Source organism: Bos grunniens, chromosome 7 (genome assembly GCF_055505025.1).
Source record: "Bos grunniens cultivar Pamir isolate PY7600 chromosome 7, Bosgru_T2T1.0, whole genome shotgun sequence".
In the NCBI taxonomy this organism is placed as follows: domain Eukaryota; kingdom Metazoa; phylum Chordata; class Mammalia; order Artiodactyla; family Bovidae; genus Bos; species Bos grunniens.
This window is the reverse complement of record NC_141171.1, coordinates 47,437,796-47,465,488: the sequence shown is the minus strand read 5'-3', so window position 1 is coordinate 47,465,488 and position 27,693 is coordinate 47,437,796. Positions and strand designations below refer to the sequence as shown.

Sequence of the window (27,693 nt, the reverse complement as noted above, 5' to 3'; positions counted from 1 at the left end):
CCAGACATTGGGAATGACTTAGAGTGCAAAAACCAGACAGGGCCCCTGCTCACATGGACTGCAATCAAGCTAGGTAGACAGGCTTACATGGCTCCCTCTCCAATCCACCTATATAAGGTGGACCCAAAACACCCTTTTATTCTGATCAGCATTGCCTGAACTAAACTTTTAAACTGCAATTTTTTTTTCTTTCTCTCCCTCTACATATCACATCATTACACAGCTGGGATTCATTTTTGAGGTCTATGAGCAATCTCATGGACATGGATACACTCTCACTTTGCTTGGTTTTTTTGTTTTTGCAGCACTGACATAACCACAAACAAATTGGAGTAACAAGAGGCACCCAGACCTCCAGGCACCCGTATCTGCATTGACTCCTGAGAGGTTCAGCACCTGGGGTGCTGGTGATTAGCATTGATTCACAAACAGGCCATGTCCTCATGGTCTATGCTCTGTCACCTTAAGGACCCCAGCAGTTCTGGAGCTACTAGGATGCCACGAACAACTCGAGCAGCAGGCTAATGTGCCACAGCTTTCTGAGCATGAGAAAAAGACACTAGACACAAGTTTTTGTGCCGGTGGTTCTTAACTTCTGCCTCTAGAGACTCCTGACAAGCTTAACAAGGAAGCAGAGATTTTTCTTTCTCTACTCGCCACACTTTGAGGATGAACACATACAGAGAAAACTATTCCTCATCCTCATGGTCACTAGATCTGTTCCTACTCCTTAAAACTGAAAGGAAGAGATGGACATGAGTCAGCAGTGATAAAAAGAGGCATACTCCAAGGCTATGTGGCATGTGGTGTGGCAAGGATGTGGTTTCCTTAGCCATAAAGTCACTGTGGTCTCCGAGCTACCGAGGCTGGGTTGTCCAGCAGTCTCCTAGAACAATAGCTCAGGGCGTGCCTGCGGACCGAGCCAGCCCTAGAGTGACCGACCCTCCTTTTCTTTTCTCCCTTTTCCAGAATTCCTGGTAGTTAGACTTCTTAAGAGAAACTACCATATCTGCCATCACCCAGAATGAATTATCCGGGGTAGAATTTCATGCCAGTCCTCCTCAGAAAAGTATTGGCTTCTCCGCATCCAGCTTATTTGCAGTTTGGCAGGGGCATCAGACCTCATCTGAGCAACCATGGCCAGAGCTATAAGGTTGCTTCCATTCAAACCACAGGGCACAAGTCACAGCAACCTCTCTAGAAATGGATTAGCTTGGGCCACTTTCCTGACAATTTTGCTGTGGGCCTGGCAGACACCCTGGGCTCCTTAGACTCTACTGCTGCCAACCCGGCACACAAAGTAAATGCCAGGGGATCTGCTTGGTGTGGACAGCTTCCCCCACACAAGGCATTTATTGATCCATTTATCCATCCAAGAGTTCATCAGGCTTTTACTGATTGCCTACTCTGTAGGCAATCACAGGCTTTGTGATAGATGTCAGACACAGTGAGCAAAAACAGGCCAGTCCCTGCCCACACAGATGATGTATGTATGACCTAGTAGGGAAGATAGGTATTGATCAAATAACCACGCTGTATAAAAAGGAACAAGGACCAATGAGCAGCCAGAACCAGGGGGCAGGGAAGGCTGCTCTGACAAAGAGATGCTTGAGCTGAGATCTGAAGGATGAACAAGAGGCAATTTAGTGAGGGTGAAGGCCGGTGAGGAGAGAGAGGCAGGGGAAACCCTCAGGTAGAGGAGGGAACAGTGTGTGTGAGGACCCCAGGGACAGGCGGCAGCAATGAGCAACTAAGGGAGACCAACGCTGGACAGAGAAACCAGTGGGGCTGCACCTGGAGAGACGAGCAAGACAAGCCGGGGCTTCTGGCCGTGGCTGGCGTTCGGTGTCATCCTCACAGGCACCACTCGACTGGGCCCCAGGTGGTTGCCTTCCCAGGGAAGCGGAAGGCTGGGGCCCTCAGAGAAGAGACGGGGCTACCAAGGGGAAGGAGGAAGGTGGGGCTGCTCAGAGGACAAGCTCTCCACCAACGTTTCAGGACTGTGACTTCTCTCTCGCCTGTGGCTTCTATGCAGGACCAGCCCAGGCCCACGGCAGCTGGCACTCCTGGGGCTTTGTGCCACTTTGCTGTGGTGGCCCTGTAACTGTATGGATCGCGTCTCACCAACCTGCACACCCGCTGGTGGGAGTGAGATGGAACACTGAAGAGCTGGGAAAGTCTGTCTGGGGTAAACAGCCCCTGGAAGACCCAGCCCCATGTGCTGCTTCACCCTTCTAGGGGGCACTTCATGTCATGTCCTCCCGGAGTGCGGGGACTCCTGCATGACTCCTAGATGACAAGACATCCAGGGGAGACTGTGGGAAGACTTACTGCACCCAGACTTATTTCTGTGGTGTAGGGAAGAGGTAGGGGGCGCACCTGTCCGATTCTTTGCTGTGGTGTTTTATGTATAGTGGTGCGTTGAAGACCCATAGTAAATGTGTGCTGGTTGAATCCTAATGCAAAATAAACAAAAGGCAATTTTTCTCTTATTACCTTGAGCAAAAATCTAGGAGGAACACCCCAAATAGACAGGGAAAACAATTTCATTTCTTGTCCTCTAGACTGGGGCAAGGTGAGTTCATTACAAATTTAAATGGGTATGCTACAACTTGGATGGACCTAAGAGATTATCACAGCAAGAGAAGTAAATCAGAAACAGAAAGACAAATACCTATGATATCAATTATATATGGAATTGAAAATACAACACAAATCAACACATCTATGAAACAGAAGCAGAATCACAGATATAAAGAACAGATTCATGCTGCCAAGGGGGAAAGGGGTGAGGGAGTGAAGAACTGGGAGCTTGGGATTAGCAGATGCAAACGATTATATACAGGATGTATAAACTGCACAACACAGGGAACTATATTCAATATCCTTTGATAAACCATAATGGAAAAGAATATGAAAAAGAATATATATATAAGTCACTTTGCTGAACAGAAGTTAACACAACATTGTAAACCAATACATTAAAAAAAATTTTTTTAAGGGATAGAGAAGTCTCAGACTAAGCCAGGGTTCCTTCAGACTTTGCTCTCATTCCTTTATGAGATATTGATTTTTGTTTGTTTGTTAGCTTATTTATTTGAATTGTAGAAACCTCATTTATTTTGCCCTGGTCAACATTCCAGCAAAGTTTGGAGCCCAGATAAATTTCTACCATAGAGACTGGTCTCTTGACCCGTGTGTATGTGTGTGTGTGTGTGTGTGTGTGCGCGCGCGCGTGTGTATGTGTGTGTGTGTGTGTTTAGGAGGGTCTCTCCTCTCTAGAGACCTAGGAAGGCCCTAGGTTCAGCTGGCTGGTCAGGATTCAACAGATTGTTTCGAGGCTGTAGGGCAAATTCTGTAGACTTTTCCCAAATGAAAGCGTTGAAATAGCACTTTGCTCACCTCTCGACCTGGAGGACGATTTCTGCTGCAGCTGAAATGACATGAGACAGGAAGGGCCTCTGTGTGATGATGCTATCCCTAAAGAAAAAAGAAAGGTGCTTGTTCATTTATTCTCTCTCTGCAGCCAGGACCTGGGGGCTGGACCCAGGAGCAGCTTGGTTGCCCTTGCCCTCTCTGGCCTGGGGGCGGGGACTCAGGTGGCCAGCCTCACTCTCCCTGGCCCTCTGCAGGATGCAGCCCATGCTGTGTGCAGAGTTTGGGGCACCTTTGTACATAGACATCTTTCTGGGCCCTTTACCCCCATTCTAAGTGTTTGTGATCTCCAAGATGCTAAGAACCTCTTATCTTTATAAACAAGATTCTTTGTATTTTAGTTCATTTTCCAGAAACCCAGTCTGACAGTCCCAGACCATCTCTCCACAAGGAGAACAGGCCCATGGTGGCCCAGCGAATCTGTGATGAAGGCAACTAGCTCCACATGAAGTCCTGGGGCACCAGAAGGTTTTCTCTCTGGGAAATACCTGCTCCTGTGAGGCAGAACCCACAGAAAGGTGCTCTCCACCCACTGGCCAGGCCTCCCACCTCTGCCACTCCTCAGGCCAGACAGCTCCAAGGTTCCAGTTCTAAGAAGGGGTCTTCGGATATCCCCAGCACCCTTGCGTGCCAAGGTGACACTCTATCTAATGGGAGGCTGGCTATTGAGGAAGAGGTGGAGAGAGAGGGACAGGGTGTGGGTGGCTGTGGAGGTCCAGGGGTCTAGAGAGAGTCCTTCCCATTCCCCTTTCACTACTGTTGTTCCCCTCCCATTACTGGTAGCCTGAAGGGATCTGGTCAGAGGGGCCTGTGAGTTCCGCCTGGGACAAAGAAAATAAAATGGTAGAGTGAAGTGAAGGCCAGGAAGGACCAGCATGTGAGGGGAGGGGGGGTTTGGGGCTCAGGAGGTGCGTGTGAGGACTCTGTGGCTCAGAGGTGGCTGGAGGTCGGGTGCCGTGGTATCAGGAAGGGGCTGTGCACAGTCACCCAGAGAAAGGAGCCCGGGTCTGCGAGGGTGAGAGGAAGGTTGGCAGAGTGAAATCCCCGAGGCTTGCAGTAGGGAGCTCTTTGGGTTCAAGAGGGAAAAGTTCTGGGCGTCTGAGTCCACAGGCAATGGCCTGCGTTTCCTGAGGAAGGAAGAAGGCCCAGGAGTCCGGACAAGGAGTGCATGGCCTTGAACCAGACCGTCTGGCATTTCGGATTCCTGTCCAGTACAAAGGACAAAGATAAAACCTAGACTGTCAAGTGTGTATTTTTACCATATTCAGTTCAGATCCTCTTATCTTAATTTCTCATTATTTCTTAATTAGCAGGCACCTGAGTCAATTCAACTCTTAGTTTCTCTCTCAGTAAAGGATTAAATAATTAGTAAAAAGAGGGATCCAACCCTGTGAGACATCCTTTGGGGTTGACCAGTTCGCCCTCCATCTGTTTCCAAATAAGATGTTCAGAGGTGGGGCGTGTGTGGAGGGGCTAGTGACGCTGGTAGTCACGTGTATCTCCATACAAATCATTTCTTTTCTCTCTCCCTGCCCCCCTTCTCCCCTTGGTCCACCTCTCTCCACCATCCCTGCTGTCCCCCTGGCTCACAACACCATCTGCTCTGCCTGGGGTGTCTCCCACAGTGTTCCCTCCCAAGCCTCCCACCCTTGTCCATTCCTACTCACCTTTGAGAGCTCAGCCCCACTTCCTTAAGAGAGCCTTTCTCAACCCCCAGACTAGAGGGAGTCCTTCATTCTAAGTTCCCATAGAGCCAGTTTCATCTTTCAGAGCATTATATACTCAGGATGATAATTACTGTACACTCAGGATGCTGACTGAAGGTCATTTCCCAGAACTGATGCTCCCCAGTGTACCGTCAGAGTTTTCTAGTCCAGCTCACCCGGAACCACATTTTTAAGAGTTAGAGTCATAAAAGAGATCAAAAAAGTTTTTTCTGGGACCTCTGGGAGGAAAGGAAGAAGGAAAGAGGGGATGTGCTGAGTCCCCCGCCTTTGAGATGGGTTGGTCCTGAGGAAACCCTTCCTTCCCAGCTGGCTCAGACCCAGAACTGCTTCTGATGGGGAGCCAGCTCTGACGTAGCCTCCCTGCATGCCAGCTTTGCGGGAGGAGAATGGTAAGGGCTGTCCCTGCATCCTCACTGGGCCAACTTCTCCTCTGCTCTGAAACTGATTGGCATTTGGTGCCCTCAATGGGAAGGGGCTTCCCTGGTGTCTCAAACAGTAAAGAATCTGCCTGCAATGTGGGAGACTCAGATTCAATCCCTGGGTTGGGAAGATCCCCTGGAGAAGGCAATGGCAACAGTCTCCTTGAGCTGCCTGTGCTCCATCCAAGTCCAGCAAAACATGATCACTTCCTACCAAAGCTCCCACAGAAGTGCCTGAATCAAACCACCTCTCTGGATCCTTAACACTGCAACTCCAACCTTTCTGAATACCCCAAGGGTGGACAGGCAGCCTCAGCCCCTTAGATTTATTTACCCTCAGGTTTGTTGATGTGCATTTTCTTAATCATATTGACTGGGTTTTTTAACATTCAAAATTAATATTTCTTCATCTTGAAGAAGTCAAGCACTATAGAAATAAATAAGAAAGCATACTATTACTAAGTCGCTTCAGTCATGTCCGAGTCCGTGTGACCCCACAGACAGCAGCCCACCAGGCTTCCCCGTCCCTGGGATTCTCCAGGCAAGAACACTGGAGTGGGTTGCCATTTCCTTCTCCAATGCATGAAAGTGAAAAGTGAAAGTGAAGTCGCTCAGTCGTGTCCGACTCTAGTGACCCCATGGACTGCAGCCTACCAGGCTCCTCCGTCCATCGGATTTTCTAGGCAAAAGTACTGGAGTGGGGTGCCATTGCCTTCTCCGTAAGAAAGCATAGATCGCCTGTATTCTCCACCCCCTTCTCCCATCAAGGTAAGAGTCATTAATGGTTCCACATCTATTCATCAAGACCTTGTCTCTATGCATATGCTAATGAAAGGGACTTCACTACATTTAATATTTTGCAGTCTACCTTTTCTACTCAATATGTAATTGGAAGCTTTCTGTGCCACTCTAGTCTGCATACTAAATCACCTCAATATCTTAAACAGCTTCTATAAATGGATTTTGCATGATCTCCCTTTTCTACGATTCCAAACATATCATAGTGAGCGCGCTCCCATCTTTGTGCATTCGGATGGGCACGTGGGCTGTTTCTGATTCCTTACTTTTACTGATCTGCAGCAGTCAACAGGTTTATGCCTCTTCCTCTATGCATGTGTGTACTTGTTTCTCAAGAAGACAGATTTCTCGAAGTAAAAGCTGGGTTAAATGGTAGGTGCATCTTTAGTTTTGAAAGACTGCCAAATTGTGTTCTCAGAAGGCTGTGCCAGTTTTCACTCCTACTGGCAGTGTGTGAAGTACTCAGTTGTGCTTTACTGAGGGATGTGCTCAGACGCAGCCACATGGACCCTGTTCCTGGACTTACCATGGGATTTATGCTCAGCACAGTGTGGGAGACATCACTCAGCACCTGCCAGAAAGTCCCACTTGAGACTGCACGTGACTAATGAGAAGGTCCAAGAAGACCCTGAGAGAGACACAGGCAGGATGGAGGTGGACAGAGAGACAGCTGGGGAGACCCCCTGTATCCTCTCTTTTATCCAAGGAGCTTACCATTTTTTCCTGTTGGATGTTCTGCGTTCCCTGTGCAGGAAACACACACACACACACACTTCCCAATTTCCTGTGTTTTGGACTCCATCAGTTATCTAGATAAACAGTCCAAGGCTCACTGAAGATGATGTTACATCCCCGCTTGGCCCTGCAGGTGGACAAGTGTGTACTGAGTCTGCAATGCAGTGTGATTGCCAGGTTCTGGAAAGAAATGGCAGCTTGACTGGTTAGATCTCTCGTGCACTGTGAACTACTGTGTCTTTAGAATCCTCCACTGCTTTGTCTACTGAGCCTACCGCCCCTCTTTGTATAATGCAGGACTGCTGTGGGAAGAATGGACATTGGATCCACATGACCAGAAATGATTAGAAAAAGAAGCAAAGTACAAGCCCAAACTGGATCTCTGGCCATGAGCTCAGATCAGTCACTACAAGACAAAGTAGCCCTGAAAACAATAACCCATAACTATTTAATTCAGTACCATTCCAAATACATTTAATATGTTTTATATTGTATTTATATTATATACATACACCTCAATTCTCTCATTAGTCTTAGGTGTTATGAATTAGTTTTTGAGCCTAACCTGAGTAAAATAGGTAGTCTGATACTTCAGCTCACCCTGCGAAACTCTTCTGTTCGCACATCACATCTCTCACTTTATAGAGTGTTCCAAGTTCCAAATATATCGTCTCATTTGATGTCCAAACAAAGCAGTGCTGGGAGTCTGGGGGGACAGGTATTAATGTGCTTATTTGATGGCTGGAAGGCTGAAGCCTGAAGATGCACCCAAAGAAATCCATGAAGCAAGTCCCTTGACTTTGGGGCTTCTCATATGACACTCCAGTTGATTGTCTTTAGATCTCACGTATTTCCTCAATGCACAGGGTATTCTCAGAACTTGAATCCCTGGGCACTCAGCCATCACAGGTGGCTCCCAGCCAAGTGACAGGATCTACAGATAAGCCTTGTCCCTGCTGGCAGCCTGGTATTCCTCAGGCAATCATTTTCAGAACCCATTGACACCTTGGTTGGCTAGAAAGGCTGGCTGTCACCCACTGCCCAGGAACTGAACTGCCCATTGCTGCATAGGTTGATGAGTGTCAGCTGCTTTTTCTCATTACCACTTCCAATTAGCTCATTGTTCTGGGCCCAAAGCTAACAGGCACCCCTTGGGATTCATTTACATTAATGTTGGGGCCTTGGTTTCTCTTTTTAGAAGAAAATTTCAGGTTTTGTGAAGTGAACAATTAGAAACATCAGGGTAAAGTCCCTGGTTATGGGCCCAAGAGAGAAGGAATACAGGTTTCTCACAGTGATGCTGCCAGGATGAGGAGCCTTAGTCACCTAGACAAGGTAAACACATCCTTCAGGGCCCAGAGCAGTCTGTGTTGAAGGCAGCCAGGGCTACAGGACAAAGATGCAGGTGAGTGAGGAGACAGAATGCTATGGTGCTTGCTGAAGAAGCATCTGGCTGTCCTCGGGGGACCAAAGCCTCAGGGCCATGTTTACAGTCCTCCCTTATGGAAGGAAGAGGCCTGGAAGAGGACTAAAGTGTATTAAATATCTACTGCATGCTAAGTGTGATCACTCTCACTTCACATAATCTCCGCGCAACTATATCGAATAAGAACTATCATTCTGATGTGGATGGACCTGGAGACTGTTGTACAGAGTGAAATAAGTCAGAAAGAGAAAAACAAATATTGAATATTAATACATATATGTAGAATCTAGAAAAATGATGTAGATGATCTTATTTGCAAAGCAGAAGTAGAGACACAGACAGAGAGAACAAATGTATGGATACCAAGGGGGAGGTGAGATGAATTGGGAGATTGGGATTGACATATATATACCACCATGTATAAAACAGAAAATTAATGAGAACCTATTGTACAGCACAGGGAACTCTACTCAATGCTTTGTGGTGACCTAAACGGGAGAAAATCCAAACAGGAGGGGATATATGTATATGTTGAGCTGATTCACTTTTCTGAACAGCAGAAATTAACACAATGTTTTAAAGCAACTGTATTCCAATAAAATTTTTTTTTTTAGTTGCAATCATTCCATTTTTCTAGGAGAGGAAATTAAGGCACACAGAGACCAGACCTGACCAGAGTCCCACACCTGGGGCTGGAGGAATGAGGATGTACACCAGGAAGCACAGAAGTCCACGGGAAAGGAGGCAGGGCAGCGCTGTGCACAGCTGAGCGAAATCCCTCACCAGCCCACGTGAAAGGCTTCCTGTGATAACCCACTGGCTTTCCATTGCTGTCTTTAGGAAACCCTTGATCCTTCTGGCCTGTAGATAGTCCAAGCGTGCTGACTTGAAAACCAGAGTATTTTCTGGGTTTATTTTCTCTTGTATTTAAACAAATATAAGGCTTGTGCTTCTCCTCCCCCTTAAGGTGTTTATTGGGTGACTGGAGGCTCCCTCACAGGTGCTGCTGCTATGTGACAGAGGTTGTAGCTCAGGGTGACCCCTGAGAAAAAGACCCAAGAGCAGGGGGACAGGAAGCAGCAGGCAACAGGCAGGCAAAGCACAGCCCTTTGACTGCCACTCTGCTTTACCAGAAACATCTCATTCCCCACCCAGGGATCAAAGCCGGGTCTCTGCATTGCAGGCAGATTCTTTACCATCTGAGCCACCAGGGAAACCCAGAAACATCTCAAGGGAAGGTATTAGTAGACCCTAGAGCTGCTATCAACCCAGGCACCTGGGGCCCTTTCTAACCCGGAAGATTCTCCACCTGCAAATGGAAGGAACGGGCTGGGCTTCTCCCTAAGGTCTTTCCTAGTTCCAAACTCCTCTGTGTGTTTGTGTTAGTTGCTTAGTTGTGTCAGACTCTTTGCAACCCCATAGACTGTAGCCCACCAGGCCCCTCCGTCCATGGGATTCTCCAGGCAAGAACACTGGAGTGGGTTGCCATCTCCTTCTCCAAAAGGAACTATAGAAAAAAAGAAAGTGAAGTCGCTCAGTCGTGTCCGACTCTGCGACCCCATGGACTGTAGCCTACCAGGCTCCTCCATCCATGGAATTTTCCAGGCAGGAGCACCGGAGTGGGTTGCCATTTCCTTCTCTACCAAAGTCCTCTGGTTTGTGTCAAAGAAGTTCCAGGGCTCTCATTATTCTGGAAGCTGAGAAAGCTGCGTTACCTATTATTTTTTCACACCCAAACACTTGGATGGTAACAGAATTTGCATTGATCTTCACTTGTGTGTTATTTTAAGTTGCAAATTCACTTAATTACCTCCATCTTTGATCAAGTCCACCTATTCCTTATTGGATCTGAATTTAATGATGGACCAAATGAATCCAAGAACTGACCGGCTACCCTTCCCACCCCCACCTCCTCTGACATCCAGCAAGACTCACTTCCTGAATTGGGTATATAAATACTCAGCACATTTGCACGACTTTGCAGGCTACCTTTTGTTTCTCCTCCGAGGGTGTTCGTGTGTATAAGCCAAAGGAGATGGGGCGTGAAGAAGCTGAAAGATCTAACGGGGAGGGGGGAAAAGGCCGGAAGTTTACAAGGAAGATGGCCAATCCTTGCCAATGGGGTGAAAAAGTCAGACATCTGGTTGCTAGCTGTGTTTCCTGCTGAAATTCAGGGCAAAAGGTCCCCTACAAGCTTGAGTCTGGGAGAGAGGAGAAGAAAGAGAGTAGGAGGGGAGATGTGAGACAGAAATCCTACAGCCAGGGGAGGGGAAAGGGTGGACAAAAACAACTGTTGCTGTATTCTTTGAGCTCAAATCTTCTTCCAAGAGTGGGGTAGAGACTTGGCAAAACATTCAAAGGGCTCTGGCTTTCGGGGAGTGAGCGGTATCTGAGAGGCCCTCACAGGTCTGCCCTTGGCTCAATTTCATGTTTGCAGGAGGAGCCATACAGCTCCGATCCAAAGTCCTGCCCGATAACAGATGCTGGGAGTCAACCCGGAACTCTTCATTAACAGTGCAAATTAGCAAGAAGGAAAATAAACAGATACCCGGATGCTTTATGTATACCCCCAACTGTAATAATCCCTTAATCACAACAGCACTTTGCTTACAAAGGACAATGTCCTACATCTAATTCCCATCATCCCATCTTGGTGAGGGAAGATGAAATAGTCAGGCCTGGGAGACTCAGAAAAGCAATTCAGCCTTAATTAGGCTTCCAGGCCCAGACTTGTCCTTGTTCCCCCAACGCCTGACCTTGTAAGACACCAGGTGAGTAAAGGAACTGTAAAGAGGCCTGAGCCCCACGTGTGGGTGCATGGAGCTTTCTGTCCAAGGTGCTGTTTCTGGGTCACAAGGTGTAGAACCAATTCTTAGAAAATGAAAACCCCCAAAGCATTTGCTAGTGATGCTGGTCTGATGCCTATTTGTGTCACAACCAACTCACCCAACTTGAAATTCCATTTTCCCTGAAAGAACTGCAGTTGATAGCTGTTCATTTATGTTAACAATGGATGAATCACTGCCACACAATTTTTTCAACTTTCTATGCATTTGAATATTTTCATAATATGATATCAGGGGAAATCTCATTTTTATCTTATGTTTGAATTTTCAAATAAAAGTGATGAGTTGGCCTGACTTTCTGCCCTTCTTCCACTCATCATTCAACATGCATTTATTGAGCAATGTACCCGGTGCTGGAAATACAGTAGTGAACCCAACGGGCATGAACTCTGACATCATGATGAAGACTGAAAGTGCACAGATTAACACATTCAAAAATGTAATGATATCTCTTTGTAAGTGCCTAGAAGAAAAGTGCTATGGTAGAGGAAAATTAATAGGAGGATCTGTATTCAAGATGGGGAAGAGGGCCAGGAAGAGGAGGTATGAGGAGCAGAGATGTGGAAACAGGCAATACTGTCAGGAGCCTAGGACCCAGAGACATCCAGAGAGGCCTGAGCTCCTGGGAGACTCCTAAGGGGGCTGCAAAACCAAGAAGCATACTCAGCAAACAATCTGGAAGAGGCTTCCATTGTGAACCTCAGCTTTGTCATCTATGAAGCTGGAGACTGATACCAACATCACTAGGCTTCCCTGGTGGCTCCATGGTGAAGAATCCGCCTGCCAGTGCTCGAGACCTGGGTTCAATCCCTGGGTCAGGAAGATCCCCTGGAGAAGGAAATGGCAACCCACTCTAGTACTCTTGCCTGGGACATCCCATGAACAGAGGAGCCTGGTGGGCTACAGTCCATGGGGTCGCAAAAGAGTAGGACAGGACTTAGAAAATAAACAACAACAAACCAACATCACTGGACATTTGAAAGAAGGATCCAGTTCCAGCCCAATGAATGGAAATCCTAACCCAAGGTGTGCAAATCTGCCTCTATCATGTTACCAGATGTGCTCCGTTATAAAGTCTTGCTGGTCTTCATCCGTGGTGGCTGGAGCCACTTGCTCTGGGTTCCTCCTGTCACTGATGTATTAAACCATCTGGAAACAAACACTTGAGAGGGGGGACTGCCAAAGGACACCGCAGAGCCTCAGTCTAGGTTCCCTTTCCAATCTGTTGTTGAGCATCCTGGTGCTAATGGCAGGGGTCCAGCTCACATAATCAACAAGGTTGACTTTTGTATGTAGGGCAAAAGTTCTTCCTTTTCTCATATCACTCCCTGCCACAATATTTGGGAGACATTTTGAAAACCTAAGGGATGGAATAAGCGGGGACAGAGCATTTTATCAACTGTAAAGCAACGTTTCTCAACTGCGTGCCTTCTGGATACCCCTCCCCTCTCTCACACTTTATAGAATCACAGAATCTTGGGTGGTTGGTATTACAAATATATGAGTACTTTCTTGTTTTCTAAGAGTTAAATTATATTTTACATCATGGGCTATAGTCTGTTAAAAAAAAATCCTTGATGAAACTTATTAGAAGGCTTAATAACCCTGTTTTTTTTTTTCACTGCTGCATGTACAACACCTAGAAATGTGCCTAAGCACATAGAAAGCAATAATTAACTACAGGTTTGATGAATTCATTAATGAATCCCATTTTATAGATGGGGCAACAGAGGCTTGGTAAGGTTCAGTGACTTTTCCAAGTTCATGCAAGTGTTAAATAGCAGGGCCAGGACTAAAAATCAGATCTTCAGAAGTCTCATTTAGGATTTTCCCTAAATCCTAATAAGGGATGCTACCCTTGTTTTTATGGTATAATCACAAACTCAGAAATAATATGAAACATATTATACATCTGAAACAGCTGAAATGACTATCCTAATTGCCTACTCTTATAATGGGTTTGACTTTTTGTTTTCTAAACAAATGGGATTAGAGAGTATACCTAGTTTGGAAAGGAGCAGGAGGCCATAGGCTCACAGGAGAACCAGAAAGATGGAGAATCACTACGTTTGGAGCTTAGAGAGCTTGGCAGGCTGGCACCGTGTAAGAGCACACTGCGCTGCACTCTGCCACAGCTATAGATGAGAACAGCTCTGCATTACAGCATTTGATGGAACTTTCAGGAAAGTTCGAAATCAGAAGGGACATGCCACAAACTCTGAGTCTTTACCTAGAGAACAGGAGCAGACCCAGCAGACATCCAGTTTCGACTTATAGACTCCTGTATTGCTGACGTTTGTACAAAGAAGTACATTATGCCTTACAAAAGCCCAACAGAGTAAAAAAAACCTTCACTGTATTTCATACGTTCTACTGAAAAAGCCTGGAAAATAATGCACTTTGGTTTAGCATGTTTCCATAAATTATAATTAAGGTATAAAAAAAATAACGAATGTCGAAAGGAATGGATTATTTTCACTGGCAGATCAAGTTGCCATTATGAAGTAATGATTAACATGTACGGAAAGCCTGTGACACACCAGGTTCAGTGCTAAGTATTTTGCTTATTTATCTCATGTACCACGCATGCGACACTATGAAACAGTCCCTTTTATATCACGAATGTATGGGACAGTTGGGCCCCATAGGTTAAGAAACTGGCACACAGGCAAGCCATAGAGTTCAGATTCGAGACCCATTAGGCCTGCCTAATGTTAAAGCTTAGGTTCTCAGTGCCCTGAGCTGCATTGGTTTTTTTTTTGTATGTGAATCCTGTGTTAAGGGTGTTGGAACAGATTAGAAGTTCATACAGGCTGTAGAAAACAGCATACCTTCAACAATTCTTTCCCTGCTCTCTGTTGGTTACAGAGGCTAATTAGAAAACCCTCTCTCTCTACCAGTTGCCTCCTCCACTCCCTCTCCTAAACTGGAAGTCTCTTGCACCAGCTCACCCCTCCCGGAAACTCTTGGGTATTGCTGATGAACAAGAGGCAATAACCTAACTTCACTTGATTAAACTTTCAATAATTCCATTGTGTCCTGTATCCTCAAAACATGTTGCTTATCTCACCATGTGAGAGCTGCAAGATATTTTCCTTCAGATCCCATTTGAGTTGTGAATTCTTCCATGGCCCCAGCTTTGCTTTCTATCTTTATGGTGGAATGTGGTGTCTTGAAATATGCAAGTGGTTGTTATGGGGAAAAGCTTTGCTCACTAAAATGAGAAAAAGAGGACAAATTTTGAGTCTTGTCTAATTAAGCTATCTTGCTTTATATCTTTGAGATACAACTTTGATTGACTGGTGGAGCCCCCAGAGGTGTTTTAGTGCTGCCTGTGGTTCAGAAGATGAAAGATCCAGCCACTTCCTGGAAGGGAGGGAGCTTTGCCTCTGTTCAATCTGTCTCTATGGAAAAAGGTTTAGAAAAGATGCCTGCAGTTCTCCCATCAGGAGCCGTGGATTGTTGCCTGTGGAGGTGGGCAGCAAGCCTGATAATAAACCTTTCTACGTTTAATCAGTTTCATCCTCTATAAAACAAGCACAATTAAAACCTCTGCATCATAAGGTTCAGTTCACTTCAGTCCCTCACTCATGTCTGACTCTTGGTGACCCCATGGACTGTAGCGTGCCAGGCTTCCCTATCACCAACCCCCATAGCTTGCTCAAACTCATGTCCATCAAGTCAGTGATGCCATCTCATCCTCTATTATCCCCTTCTCCTACTGTCTTCAGTCTTTCCCAGCATCCGGGTCTTTCCCAATGAGTCACTTCTTTGCATCAGGTGGCCAAAGTATTGGAGCTTCAGCTCCACCATCTGTCCTTCCAATGAGTATTCAGGACTGATTTCCTTTACAACTGATTGTTGACCTCCTTGCAGTCCAAGGGACTCTCAAGAGTCTTCTCCAACACCACAGTTCAAAAGCATCAATTCTTCAGTGCTCAGTTTTCTTTATGGTCCAACTCTCATATCCATACATGACTACTGGAAAAACCATAGCTTTGGCTAGATGGACTTTTTTTGGTAATGTCTCTGCTTTTTAATATGCTGTCTAGGTTTGTCATAGCTTTTCTTCCAAGGAGTAAGCATCTTTTAATGTCATGGCTTCAGTCATCACCTGCAGTGATTTTGGAGCCCAAGAAAATAAAATCTGTCACTGTTTCCATTGTTTCCCCATCTATTTGCCATGAAGTGATGGGACCAGATGCCATGATCTTCATTTTTTGTATGTTGAGTCTTAAGCCAGCTTTTTGACTTTCCTCTTTCACTTTCATCAAGAGGCTTTTTAATTCCTCTTTGCTTTCTGCCATAAGGGTGATGTCATCTGCCTATCTGAAGTTATTGATATTTCTCCCTGCAATCTTGATTCCAGCTTGTACTTCATCCAGTCTGGCATTTTGCATGATGTACTCTGCATATAAATTAAATAAATAAGGTGACTATATATATAAATATGTATATATATATATATATAAATATGGTTATTGGGATGATTAAATGAGACAAACACATAGAAAGCACTTAAATAGTGCCTAGCACAAAGCGAATTCTCAATATAGACTTTACTATCTCTGTGAGATGCCTGATATTGAATAAATAAATCATTCAAATGGTCACAATATGGTTGAGATAAATGCCACAAAGTGTAAAATGCAATGAAAAATTATCAAAGGATAGCATAATCAGGCCTGGGTGGTCAGACAAAATTTGGAGGAAGTGACTATAAAACTTAAACCTAAAGGATAAGGGAAGGAAATGGCAACCCACTCCAGTGTTCTTGCCTGGAGAATCCCAGGGACGGGGGAGCCTGGTTGGCTGCCGTCTATGGGGTCACACAGGGTTGGACACGACTAAAGCGACTTAGCAGCAGCAGCAGCAGCAAACGATAAGAATTCTTCAAATGAGGGTCGGTACTAATCTGATTGTACTCTTCAAAAACCAACTATACTAGAATTGCCTTGAGCACTTAAGTGTTGCAGCTTTAAATAAAAACTACAAGCATAAAAAGCAAACATTTATATGTCAGCATTATTTTATATTTGAATATGTTCAATAAATAAATATGTCATCAGATATTTATCAGATATTTGTCTTTATTTTATTTATGATCTTTGCCCAACATCTTCAGGGTAGGTATCTGTATTTTTATTTATATTTAAAAGTTCTTTATATATTAAATATAGTAATCCTCTATCATAGTTATCACAGACATTTTTTCAAAGTTTATAATTCACCTCAATTTTGTGATGCTCTTTAACGTAAAAAATTATATATCTAAATTCATTGATCTTGATAAATATATATGCTATTAGTAATGCTATTTGTTCATTTAGAGAGTTGTTAACCCTCCTAGCTTCAGAAGGACATTCACCTGCATTTTCTTCTTTTATGGTTTTGTTTTTGATTCACATTGTTACAGTTTAAAAAATCTCTGTAATGTTTCAGTTATGTTTTATTGGTTCTACACCCACTTATTTTGATTCTTACTTAGGATAGCCTACAGTTCTTGGAATTAGTCTCTATTATTTATTTCCAAGTAGATTGTTTCCTTTCTCATAATCTTTATTGCCTTTCCCCACTTCCTCTGCATTTTGTAGACTGCTAGAATTCATGTCATGTCCTTCATGCCAATGATTTAATTTTCTGGGCATTTAATTTATTGCCTCCAATTCAGATGATTTTAATCTAACCATTAATGCCACAGTTTCCTTGCCCTCCTTCTACCCCTCGTATTGTTCTCTTCTTATGGTTTTCCATTTCTATGTCATAAAAGCTTTGCTTGTGGAAGGTGCCAAACAGGTTTCCAAAATTTTCTTCTGGGTTTCGCTGTATGCCATTTTTATTGTTACATTCTTCCTCTGAATTTTTAAGATGTTATTTCTGTTCTGTGATTCTTCATGAGGGTTTTAGTTGTCCCTTGTGAGGCTCCCCCTCCCCTACTTGGTTCTGGACAAAGAGAGAACTAACTACAGGGGCAGATGAGTGGGTGATTGCCCAGCTCCTTTTCTCATCAATTCAGCAGAAGAGTAGGTGGCTGCAGAAGCTCATGACCCAATTTCCAGTGTCCAGGAGGAATATCTGTCATGATTTTCAGCAGATTTTTTTTTCCAGAAAAGATCTTACTTGGAACTCTGACATAAAAATCTATAATATCATAAAAGCTTGGTTTAAGAGAGGGATAAGGGCTCTCAATATCATATGCTTCTTGTCCTAAGGCAGATTTTCCTCTTACTTCTCAGTCCCTTGCTCTCTGATGGGTTGAACTGATGGAATAAATAATCAGACACCCTCATCAGGTGCTGCTGTGAAGATTTCTTTGCTCTTTTCTGTTGTCAAAGCATTGACCTTGGGACCTTAACCCTTTAAAATTCCCCATACCACCCCCTCCTCTCTCTCTCTCGCCCACTCCCAAACGCTCTGCTCTCCTTTCTGTGATGTGTGGTCTTTGGATGGATGTAGACCTATTGTCTGTGGGGAGTGGTCCTCAGGGCTCTGCAGAAGACAGCCTCCTGGTGTTCTGAAATGCCTATCTGATAACATGGCTGTTTCAGAACTCCTCAAGTGTAGAAAACGAAGGTTGCTGAAGACTCTTCCTGCCTTCCTTCTAGGGAAATGGGATGTTCTATATAATGGATGAGGCAAGAATTATCACCATTTTTTCCCCCTCTGTCCTACTCTATATTTGGTGTAAATTCTTAACTAATTCAGTTGAAGTCTATCTTTTGAGCAGTGTCAGCCCTGAGACTTTTCTGTACCTTCACAAACATTTTGGTGGGATACTGGGGGTAGGGGTTGGTAGGAGGCCGCTTGCTTATATTTAAAGCTGCAAGTTCTAAGGATCATTTCATGATTCATTTGGGGGTCACAGGGCTGAGTGCTCCCGGTCTATCACTTGAGTAGTCTTATATTTATACTTCAATTTCTCTTTGTTTGAATATTTCATCCTATAAAATGTTGATTTCTTTTCATTTGTAAGATACTCAGTGCTGCTGCTGCTGAGTCACTTCAGTCGTGTCTGACTCTGTGCGACCCCATAGACCGGCAGCCCACCAGGCTCCCCTGTCCCTGGGATTCTCCAGGCAAGAACACTGGAGTGGGTTGCCATTTCCTTCTCCAATGCATGAAAGTGAAAAGTGAAAGGGAAGTTGCTCAGTCGTGTCTGACCCTCAGCGACCCCATGGACTGCAGCCTTCCAGGCTCCTCCATCCATGGGATTTTCCAGGCAAGAGTACTAGAGTGGGGTGCCATTGCCTTCTCCGAAGATACTCAATAGTGTATCATAATTATATTGGGAGAATATGCTCAGACATTTTTACCAAGAGAGGTAGTTGTAATCAAAACAGTATGGAGAGGAAAAAAAAAAAACCAAACAGGAGACCACTGGGAAAGAGGCCACCTGGACAGCAAGCTGCCCCCCAGATTCCCAGTCCCACTCCTTCCCCACCCAGGACTCAGACACAGGTATGAGGGTCTCCTTTCTTTCCAGTTTGCTACATCCATGACCTTGCTTTAGGATATTTTGTTCTGTTCCAGAGCGCAACAAAGTCAGCATTTAGCTAATGAGCACCATATTATTGAGAATGTAAAAGACCCCATTGTTTCTCCCACTTTATGGTGGAACGTGGCTTCCTGAGGTAAATTAATTTGCGGAAGGAGTCATAATAACCAATTGCTTTACAATGAGCAAAGCTTTATGCCAGTCATGCACAGGGTGGGGCGCAGGGAAAATATGACACAGTGTATTTTTCTTCAACTTAAGTCTTTTACGGAAAAAAATAGTCTTAAAGCTTTAAGGTATTCAAGTTGTGAACCCTGAACATTTCTAAAACGCTCTCCCCTGCATTCTTCCTCATCTTTGAGTACCTTTGGAAGAGAAGAGAGTGTTAGGGCACTAGAACCAAGCACACAGCTCCCTCGGGACGGTTAACTATGGCTCTTTGCCACAGGGAACACTGCTCAATGTTATGCAGCAGCCCGGAGGGGAGGGGAGCTTGGGGGAGAACAGATACATGTACACGTATGGCTGAGTCCCTTTGCTGTCCACCTGAAACTGTCACAGTATTTGTTAATCGGCTGCTGCTGCTGCTAAGTCGCTTCAGTTGTGTCCAACTCTGTGCGACCCCAGAGACCGCAGCCCACCAGGCTCCCCTGTCCCTGGGATTCTCCAGGCAAGAACACTGGAGTGGGTTGTTAATCAGCTACATTCCAATATAAAATAAAAAGAATAAAAAAAATATGGCTCTTTGCCCTCATCGGTTAAATGGTTCAGAGGAGATCAAGAGCAGTCTGGTAGTGAAAAAGGGGCAAGGATTCCAAAGAGTAGGGAGCCACTAACCAGGAAGGGAGGCTTAGAGAGAAAACCCTGTGTGTGTGTGTGTGTGTGTGTGTGTGTGTGTGTGTGTGTTCAGTTCAGTTGCTCAGTCCTTCAGTCATGTCCGACTCTTTGCGACCCCATGGACTGCAGCACACCAGGCCTCCCTGTCCATCACCAACTCCCGGAGTTTGCTCAAACTCATGTCCGTTGAGTCGGTGATGCCATCCAACTATCTCATCCTCTGTTATCCCCTTCTCCTCCTGCCTTCAATCTTTCCCAACATCAGGGTCTTTTACAATGAGTCAGTTCTTTCCATCAGGTGGCCAAAGTACTGGAGTTTGTGTGTGTAGAGGTAAAAATTTTATATAGCCCAGAAGGGGTACATGTATATGTATATAATTCTAGGTTTGTCTGAAACTCAGATATATGTACAAATACTCATATATAATGTTTATCTTCAAATCAGGTCTTTCATTAAATAAATGGCAGAAAATGGTCTATTATATAGGTATTCAAGCTATTAACTCTAAACAGCTTCCAAAAGGTACCCCAAGAGAAGCCATTTTTAAAAGTAAAAACACAACTGAGTAAGAGAACAGTTGAAATTTTAAAATAACAGGACAATGAAAGCCTGTCACATAGACACTTCATAAATATTTATTGAGATATCTCTTTGCAAAATAAAACTAGAGTGCTGCTTTGCAGTTTGATTTTTTTGTCCCCACGGTATATTTTGGGCCTCCTTCCATATTTGTTCCTGGAAACTGGTAGCATTATTGTTCCTTGCTGCATTGTGTTACGTTGTAGGGAGGCAATGTAATTTGTTTGACCTGACTGATAGACAACAAAATGGAAACCTGGAAAGGATGTCACAGTCAAAGCTACAATCATTTTATGTAGTCTTTGCACGCAAGTAGGAGTCCTTCTATAAGATAAAGTGCTAGGAGTGAAATCACTGGGTCAAAGGGCATATAGAGGGTAGGATTGCAGGATAAAGCCTTAATTCTTCCTCAGCAGCTCTGAGAAGCGGGAAAGGGATCAAGACTCCTCAGTCCTGTCCCTTCATTCCATTTACTCTTGACCCCATTCCAAATAGGGCTTCACCACCTGTCTGGGTTTGAATAATCCTGAGAGTAGACCCTAAGTAGTTTATTTGGAAGGGGGTATCAAGAAATACAAGTAGGGAAATGGGTAAGTGAGACAGGAAATAAAGGGTATGTTATCATACCATGAAGTGGTGGGACCGGATGCCATGATCTTCATTTTCTGAATGTTGAGCTTTAAGCCAACTTTTTCACTCTCCTCTTTCACTTTCATCAAGAGGCTTTTGAGTTCCTCTTCACTCTCTGCCATAAGGGTGGTGTCATCTGCATATCTGAGGTTATTGATATTTCTCCTGGCAATCTTGATTCCAGCTTGTGCTTCTTCCAGTCCAGCGTTTCTCATGATGTACTCTGCATATAAGTTAAATAAGCAGGGTGACAATATACAGCCTTGACGAACTCCTTTTCCTATTTGGAACCAGTCTGTTGTTCCATGTCCAGTTCGAACTGTTGCTTCCTGACCTGCATACAAATTTCTCAAGAGGCAGATCAGGTGGTCTGGTATTCCCATCTCTTTCAGAATTTTCCACAATTTATTGTGATCCACACAGTCAAAGGCTTTGGCATAGTCAATAAAGCAGAAATAGATGTTTTTCTGGAACTCTCTTGCTTTTTCTATGATCCAGCTCATGTATGGATGTGAGAGTTGGACTGTGAAGAAAGCTGAGCGCTGAAGAATTGATGCTTTTGAACTGTGGTGTTGGAGAAGACTCTTGAGAGTCCCTTGGACTGCAAGGACATCCAACCAGTCCCTTCTGAAGGAGATCAGCCCTGGGATTTCTTTGGAAGGAATGATGCTAAAGCTGAAACTCCAGTTCTTTGGCCACCTCATGCGAAGAGTTGACTCATTGGAAAAGACTCTGATGCTGGGAGGGATTGGGGGCAGGAGGAGAAGGAGACGACAGAGGATGAGATGGCTGGATGGCATCACTGACTCGATGGACGTGAGTCTGGGTGAACTCCAGGAGTTGGTGATGGACAGGGAGGCCTGGCGTGCTGCGATTCATGGGGTCGCAAAGAGTCGGACACGACTGAGTGACTGATCTGATCTGATCTGATCTGATCTATCATACCATGTCCCACTGTGGGCAGCTGGTGTTGAATCCTGCTGGAAAGCATGAGAAAAGAGTATAGAATACACCCCAGAGACACCCCAACCATGGAACTGGAAGCTGGTGTACTTAACCATTACGGCCATGACCTGTTGTTGGTTGAAAAGTGAATCAAGGGGCATTAAGTATGTGACTCTTCCAACCTGCCCTGGATAGAGGTCAAATGCACTCCTGTAGCTGGCCAAGAGTTGCAGATGTTCGGAGTAATCAGAGGCTGGGGATAGATCAGTGTCAAGAGGGCAGGGCAAAGACAGCATCTACTTTATCATTTTGGAGAAAGTGTTATAATTCCCAAACAGAACTAAAGACTCCTACTTAATGGAAGAAATAAGAAACCTATTGATGCTCGTGAAGATGGACACGTGACCCCTGTGTGGTTGGCAACATCTAAACCCCTTCCTCTGGGGAGAGATTCCTTTATTCTACAGTTCCTGGAGGGAGGCTGAACCCCCTTTCCACCATGAAGCCCAAATGGGAAATGTTTATACCCTGCCTGCTGTGTTTGAAATGCATGAGTAGTGCAAAGATTCAAGGGGCAGTCAGGAATGATTCACAGTGGCAGTAGCTAGATTAAGAATCTAGCAGCAGGATGGGAGAGAAGAAATGACAAAGTGTAGTAGCCAGACTGTTCCCAGCCTCCTTCCCAATCACCCTACATCCTTTGGTTTCTACCCACTTTCTAAGCCTGCTTTACTAATGCATCCTTCAATTCTTGGAGCTCACCAATAATTTTCAAATAATACAACTGAGAGAGAGTTTAGTTTAACTACTATCTGGAATCATTTCTCCCCACTCCCCACCATCTTCTCACAGAACTAACTGTGTGAACAAATAATTATCTTGAATATTAGACACCAGACTACTGGGCAATGGTTCTAGACATCAGGAGGACTCTCCATCAGTAAAAGCCTGGCTAAAGCCCAACAGTTGATTGATGGAATCATGGGTAGGAAAGAAAAAAGAATTCATGGGGGATTTCTAACTGCTCTTAGTGTGGTCCACAGCTTGTTAGATGTCACCTTCCCTAACTAAAGACAGGAGCCACCCATCACCAGCCTCAGCATAGGCGCAGCTTTCTAGGCACTCAAGCGAAAGAAAATTGGTGTCTTACAAAGTAATGAAAATCAGGCTTGTATCAGAATATTCCTCAACAATACAATATGGCAGCAGAAAGTGGAATGGAACTGTCCCTGTTTCAAGGAAAGAAAGCTCACAGCCATTTAAAGGAGAGAAGTCAAGTCCCGAATAGATACTGAGGCACCTATGGGAGCAGTTAAAATAAAAGAATGACAAGAAATCTCTAACGCTGAAAACGTTATAGATGATATAACCTGAATATTGCCAAAAAAAAAAAAATTTTTTTTTAATTAACGAAAGAACTGGAAAATGACACCAGTTACTGCTGAGAATGGAATTTGTGTTCTGGAAAACCAAATGAGGGAAGCAGCACACACACACCCAGAGATCAAAACAAAACAAAAATCCCCCACATACATGTCAATCATGGGCACAAGATAAAGTTCAGAAACGGCAGCTCTGTGAGATCTGGTATGCAAACACCAGGAGATCCTTAAGGCAAAAGGTATAGATGCGAAAAATAACAATTAAAGAAATAATGAAACAAAGCTCTCAGATATAGAAAAACTTGCAGTTTCAGGACTAAAGGGCTTATCAACTTTCAGGTTGCACACAAAAAAACTCCATGCTAATCATCCTGGTGAAGCTTCTCAGATTTGAGGTTAAAACCCAACATATTTCCAGGCAGAGAGAAAGCTTATTTACAAAGGAAAATGAACCAGACTGGTATTAAACGTCTCATCTCATCTACAACACTGGGAACTAACAGACAGTGAAAAAGTAACCCTTTTCAAAGTAAAAGACTACATTCCAAGAATCCTACAACTTATCATTCATGTGTGAAGACTATTTTTTTCACATACACAGGGACTCAGAAAGCACACTAATGTTTTCTAGGAAAATGGACTAAGGAAAGTATTCTAATAGGTCAAATTTGAATCAGAAAATAAAGAAAGCAAGCTATGGTGAAACAAAAAGTACAAAAATATTTGGGAACAAGACGATTGTAGCCCTTATGAGTGAATCTAAAATCAAATGATGAGAATGTGACTGGAGCTTTTGATATCAGTGTTACATGTTAGGAAAGATGGAAAGAGTAAACTTTTTGATTGAAGTTTACATCAAGGAGTGTCAACAAGAGTTTCATTTGGGACATCACTGATGAGAGGAATAGAGGTTTAATCTTTGGAAAAAAAGTTAAAAATTAATACCTTTGGACTTAAATTCTCCAACCAAGTGACTACCAAAAAAAAAAAAAAAGGAAAATGAAGCCAATGAAATGTGTATATGTCTATGTGCATGAATGGTTGATAGGATATATAGCAAAATATCAACAATCAATGGCAGGTTTATGTGTAATATTTATTTTTTTTTAATTTCTAAAAATAATGGAACCATTAAATTCTACCTGTGGAGGCAGGACAAGTTTTATACCCTGTTAAGTACTAGGGATCTGTTTTGGTTTGCCAGGACCCCTTTGGGGACTAACTCCTTCAGTTCTACATACTTACTCCCTAAGCCATGTGTTAGACACAACTGATCCTGGACAATTGGACAGCTCTGTCCTCCTGGCAGTTGGCTCAGGGATGGGTACACAATCTAAGAGTATATGGCTTTATAACTCCAGATTGTACATAACAATCTAGCCTTTTTATCTGAAGTATATAGCATGACATCATCATTGCTTGCTTGTTTGAAGATTTTTTGATGTGGACCATTTTAAAAGTTTTTATTGAATTTGTTACAATATAGCTTCTGCTTTATGCTTTGTTTGGTTGGTTTTTTTCTTTTTATTTTTTTTGGCCATGAGGCATGTAGGAATCTTAGCTCCCCAACCAGGGATCCAACCTGCACCCACCTTAGAAGACTAAGTCTTAACCACTAGACCTCTAGGGAAGTCCCCGTTGCTTGTTTTAGAATGAAACCACTTCAGAGCAGGCAGAGAGGAAGAAAGAGAGAACAGGGGAGCAAAGACCAAAAGGGACAGAAGTGACCAGTTTGAATCTCTCGACCCTGCCAGTTTACTACTTAAACTTCCCAGTGGTTTGAATCCATGCATTTCTTTTTATACATTTATTTTTTGGCTATGCTTAGGTCTTCATTGCTGGACGCAGGCTTTCTCCAGTTGCAGCGAGCAGGGGATACTCTTCAGTGAAGTCTGCGGGCTTCTCATTGCAGTGACTTCTCTTGTGGAGCTTGAGTTCTAGAGAACAGCCTCGGTAGTTGCGGTGCCTGGGCTTAGCTGCTCCGCAGCGTGTGGTAGCTTCCAGGACCACCTGTGTCCTCTGCACGGGCAGGTGGATTCTCAACCATTGGACCACCAGGGAAGCCCCATTTCTTTTTTTAACTTCATCTAATTACAGTTGATTTCTGTCACTGTTAACTAAAAGAATCCTAAGGCAATGTCCTAGCCCCTAAAACTTCAGGATACTTTTACTAACAAGAGCTATCTGGGTTTGTTTTAATCGGGAATGCTTTCCCTTGCCAGTATGATATGATTTTAGCCCAAGATAATTTTTTTTTAATGGAAGTAACTGCCATCCTCATTCTCCTTATGAATAAAAACCCTAGTGTTCCAGTGGTTAAGATTCCCTGCTTCCGCTTGTAGTATGCACGGGTTCAATCCCTGGTCAGGGAACTGAGATCTTGCATGCTACACAGAGCAGCTGAAAAAAAATCTGAATGTACTCCTCCTCTTACCATTATCTTTGTTCTGCCAAAGTGTGTTGTTTTGAGATGGTTCCACTGCTCTCCTTAGGCCCTTAGTCCTCATCTGCATTTTCTAAATAAAGAAACTTGTTCACAGAAAGTCTGTCCCCACGACCACTGTTCAGCCTTATCCCCTCTCACTTTAGCCCCTGCTCACTCACTCACTTTTCCCCCTGCTTATTAAACTAAAGTACGGTGCTTTTGTTCTCTTTCTTATCATAATCTCAAAAGTGCCAGGCTTTCACCCAGCCCCATGGCCTTCATCTGTGCTGTTCCGCCTGCCTGGAAATTACTTTCTTCAGAGGTCCTCACCTTCATTCACTTGGTAAACTCTTGTGTCAACGTGAATATTACTCATAATGTTCCTTCTTCCTACTTCTGAGACAATCTAATCTAAGATCTTACATCAAATTTTTTTATATTCTTTACCTTCTTTCCTAGCATTTATCACAGAGCATAAATACACAGCTCTATTTCTGTCATCTGTGTTCAATATCTCTACCTTTCCTTAGATGACAAGCCCCATGAAGGCAGTGGCAAGGTCTATTTCATTCAAGGTTCTATTTCTCGAATTTAGAACAATGCCTGACCCATGATTGGCCCTCCGTAGATGGTTGGTGAATGGATGATTGCAGCCTAATGACCAGCCATCAAAACACTGGACAGTTCCAGGAACACAGTCAGAAGAAGGCCTATTTTCAGGAACAGGGCATCTCTTATAAGGCTTGCCAATGAGACATTGCATAGATTAAGGGCCTTTGTACTGACTTCAGCCCAACAATAAAAAAGGAATCAGGAAGGAGGGTTTCCAGGAACAGCCTGGAGTCTGGACAGCAAATGGATGGCACGGACCTGGGGAAGGCTCGGTGTTCCCATTTGTCTCTTGTAGACATTGGCCAGGACTCACTCACATCCTCTGTATAGAGTGTTTTAGAGCCACTGTTCAGCCAAATTAACTAGGAGATTCCTGGCACAAACTTGTTTTCACAACAAGAGAATTTCTAGGATATATTAGAAACATTTAAGCAGCAAAGTTGGAGGAACTGCCTAAGGAAGGCATTAGACTCTCAGATCAGAAAGGAAGGGAGCATTTTTAATATTAGAACCAAGATTTTCCATATTATGAGCATTTTTATAAATTATTTCTCAAATATAGAATAATGCCAGAGCAAGGGCTTTAGAGTCAGTGAGACCTAGATTTGAATCAGGCCCTACCACTATAGCTATGAGACCCAAAGCATGTTCTTTAACCTCTCTGGGTGGGCCTTGGGGCTTTTTTTTTTCCTCTTCCAAAATGGAGGAAGGAATATCAGGAATAGCATCAGAACCTGCCACATAGGGTTACAGGGCCTGAGTGGGCATTAAAACTTCATGATCAAAGCAAAGCACCTTGTATAATCCTGGCACCTAAGGAGCATCTGATAGTAGTTAGCTATTGTTATCCCATTATTGCTGTTCTTCTAAAAGCAGGTAAAGCTTCTAGAATGGTGGATGTCTGGCACATAGCAAATAGCAATTGACTACTGTTATTCTTTGGGGTCCAGCAAAGATGATATTTAGCAGCCAAACAGAGGGAGGCTAAACATTTACCTTTTGGTGGTTGGATTCGCGGGAGACGAGAAGTAGGCTAACATGGGTCGGGGGGGAGTAGGGGCAGGGGCTGTTGTGATGCTGGGGGTGGGGGCCATTTTAGGGATCTCGTTAGTTACCAAATGGTACAGAAGTATTTCTACGTTTAGCCCCTAGGGTGGCAAATCAGCTCGCTGTCAGCCCTGGAGCCAGTACTGAGTTAGATCTTGTAGAAGATCTTAACCCAAGGGCACTGCTGAGTCTCACCCCATTAGAAAAGCCCCTCTGAATGCTCAGCGGCACTGCTAGGGTCATCAGCCAGCCTCTGGCTCCTCCGGACCCTCTTTGATCACTAGCTGCACAGGAAACGTCATGTCCCTCCATGCCAAGTGACCTGTAGCCTCAGCAACACCTCCACCATCATAT

General features: G+C 44.1%; 1 protein-coding gene across 3 annotated transcripts in view; it reads right to left on the bottom strand.

Annotated features, from left to right (window-relative positions):
• Positions 1 to 27,693, bottom strand: part of SMAD5 (SMAD family member 5) — a 114,106-nt gene that overhangs the window by 71,219 nt on the left and 15,194 nt on the right. For 2 of the 3 annotated variants that reach the window (XM_086413644.1, XM_086413643.1), the window contains exon 2: positions 3,403 to 3,480. The exons of the other annotated variant lie outside the window; for it this stretch is intronic. The gene's annotated coding sequence lies outside the window, so the exon portion shown is untranslated. The remainder of the gene's footprint in view (positions 1 to 3,402; positions 3,481 to 27,693) is intronic. 3 annotated transcript variants of the gene reach the window in all.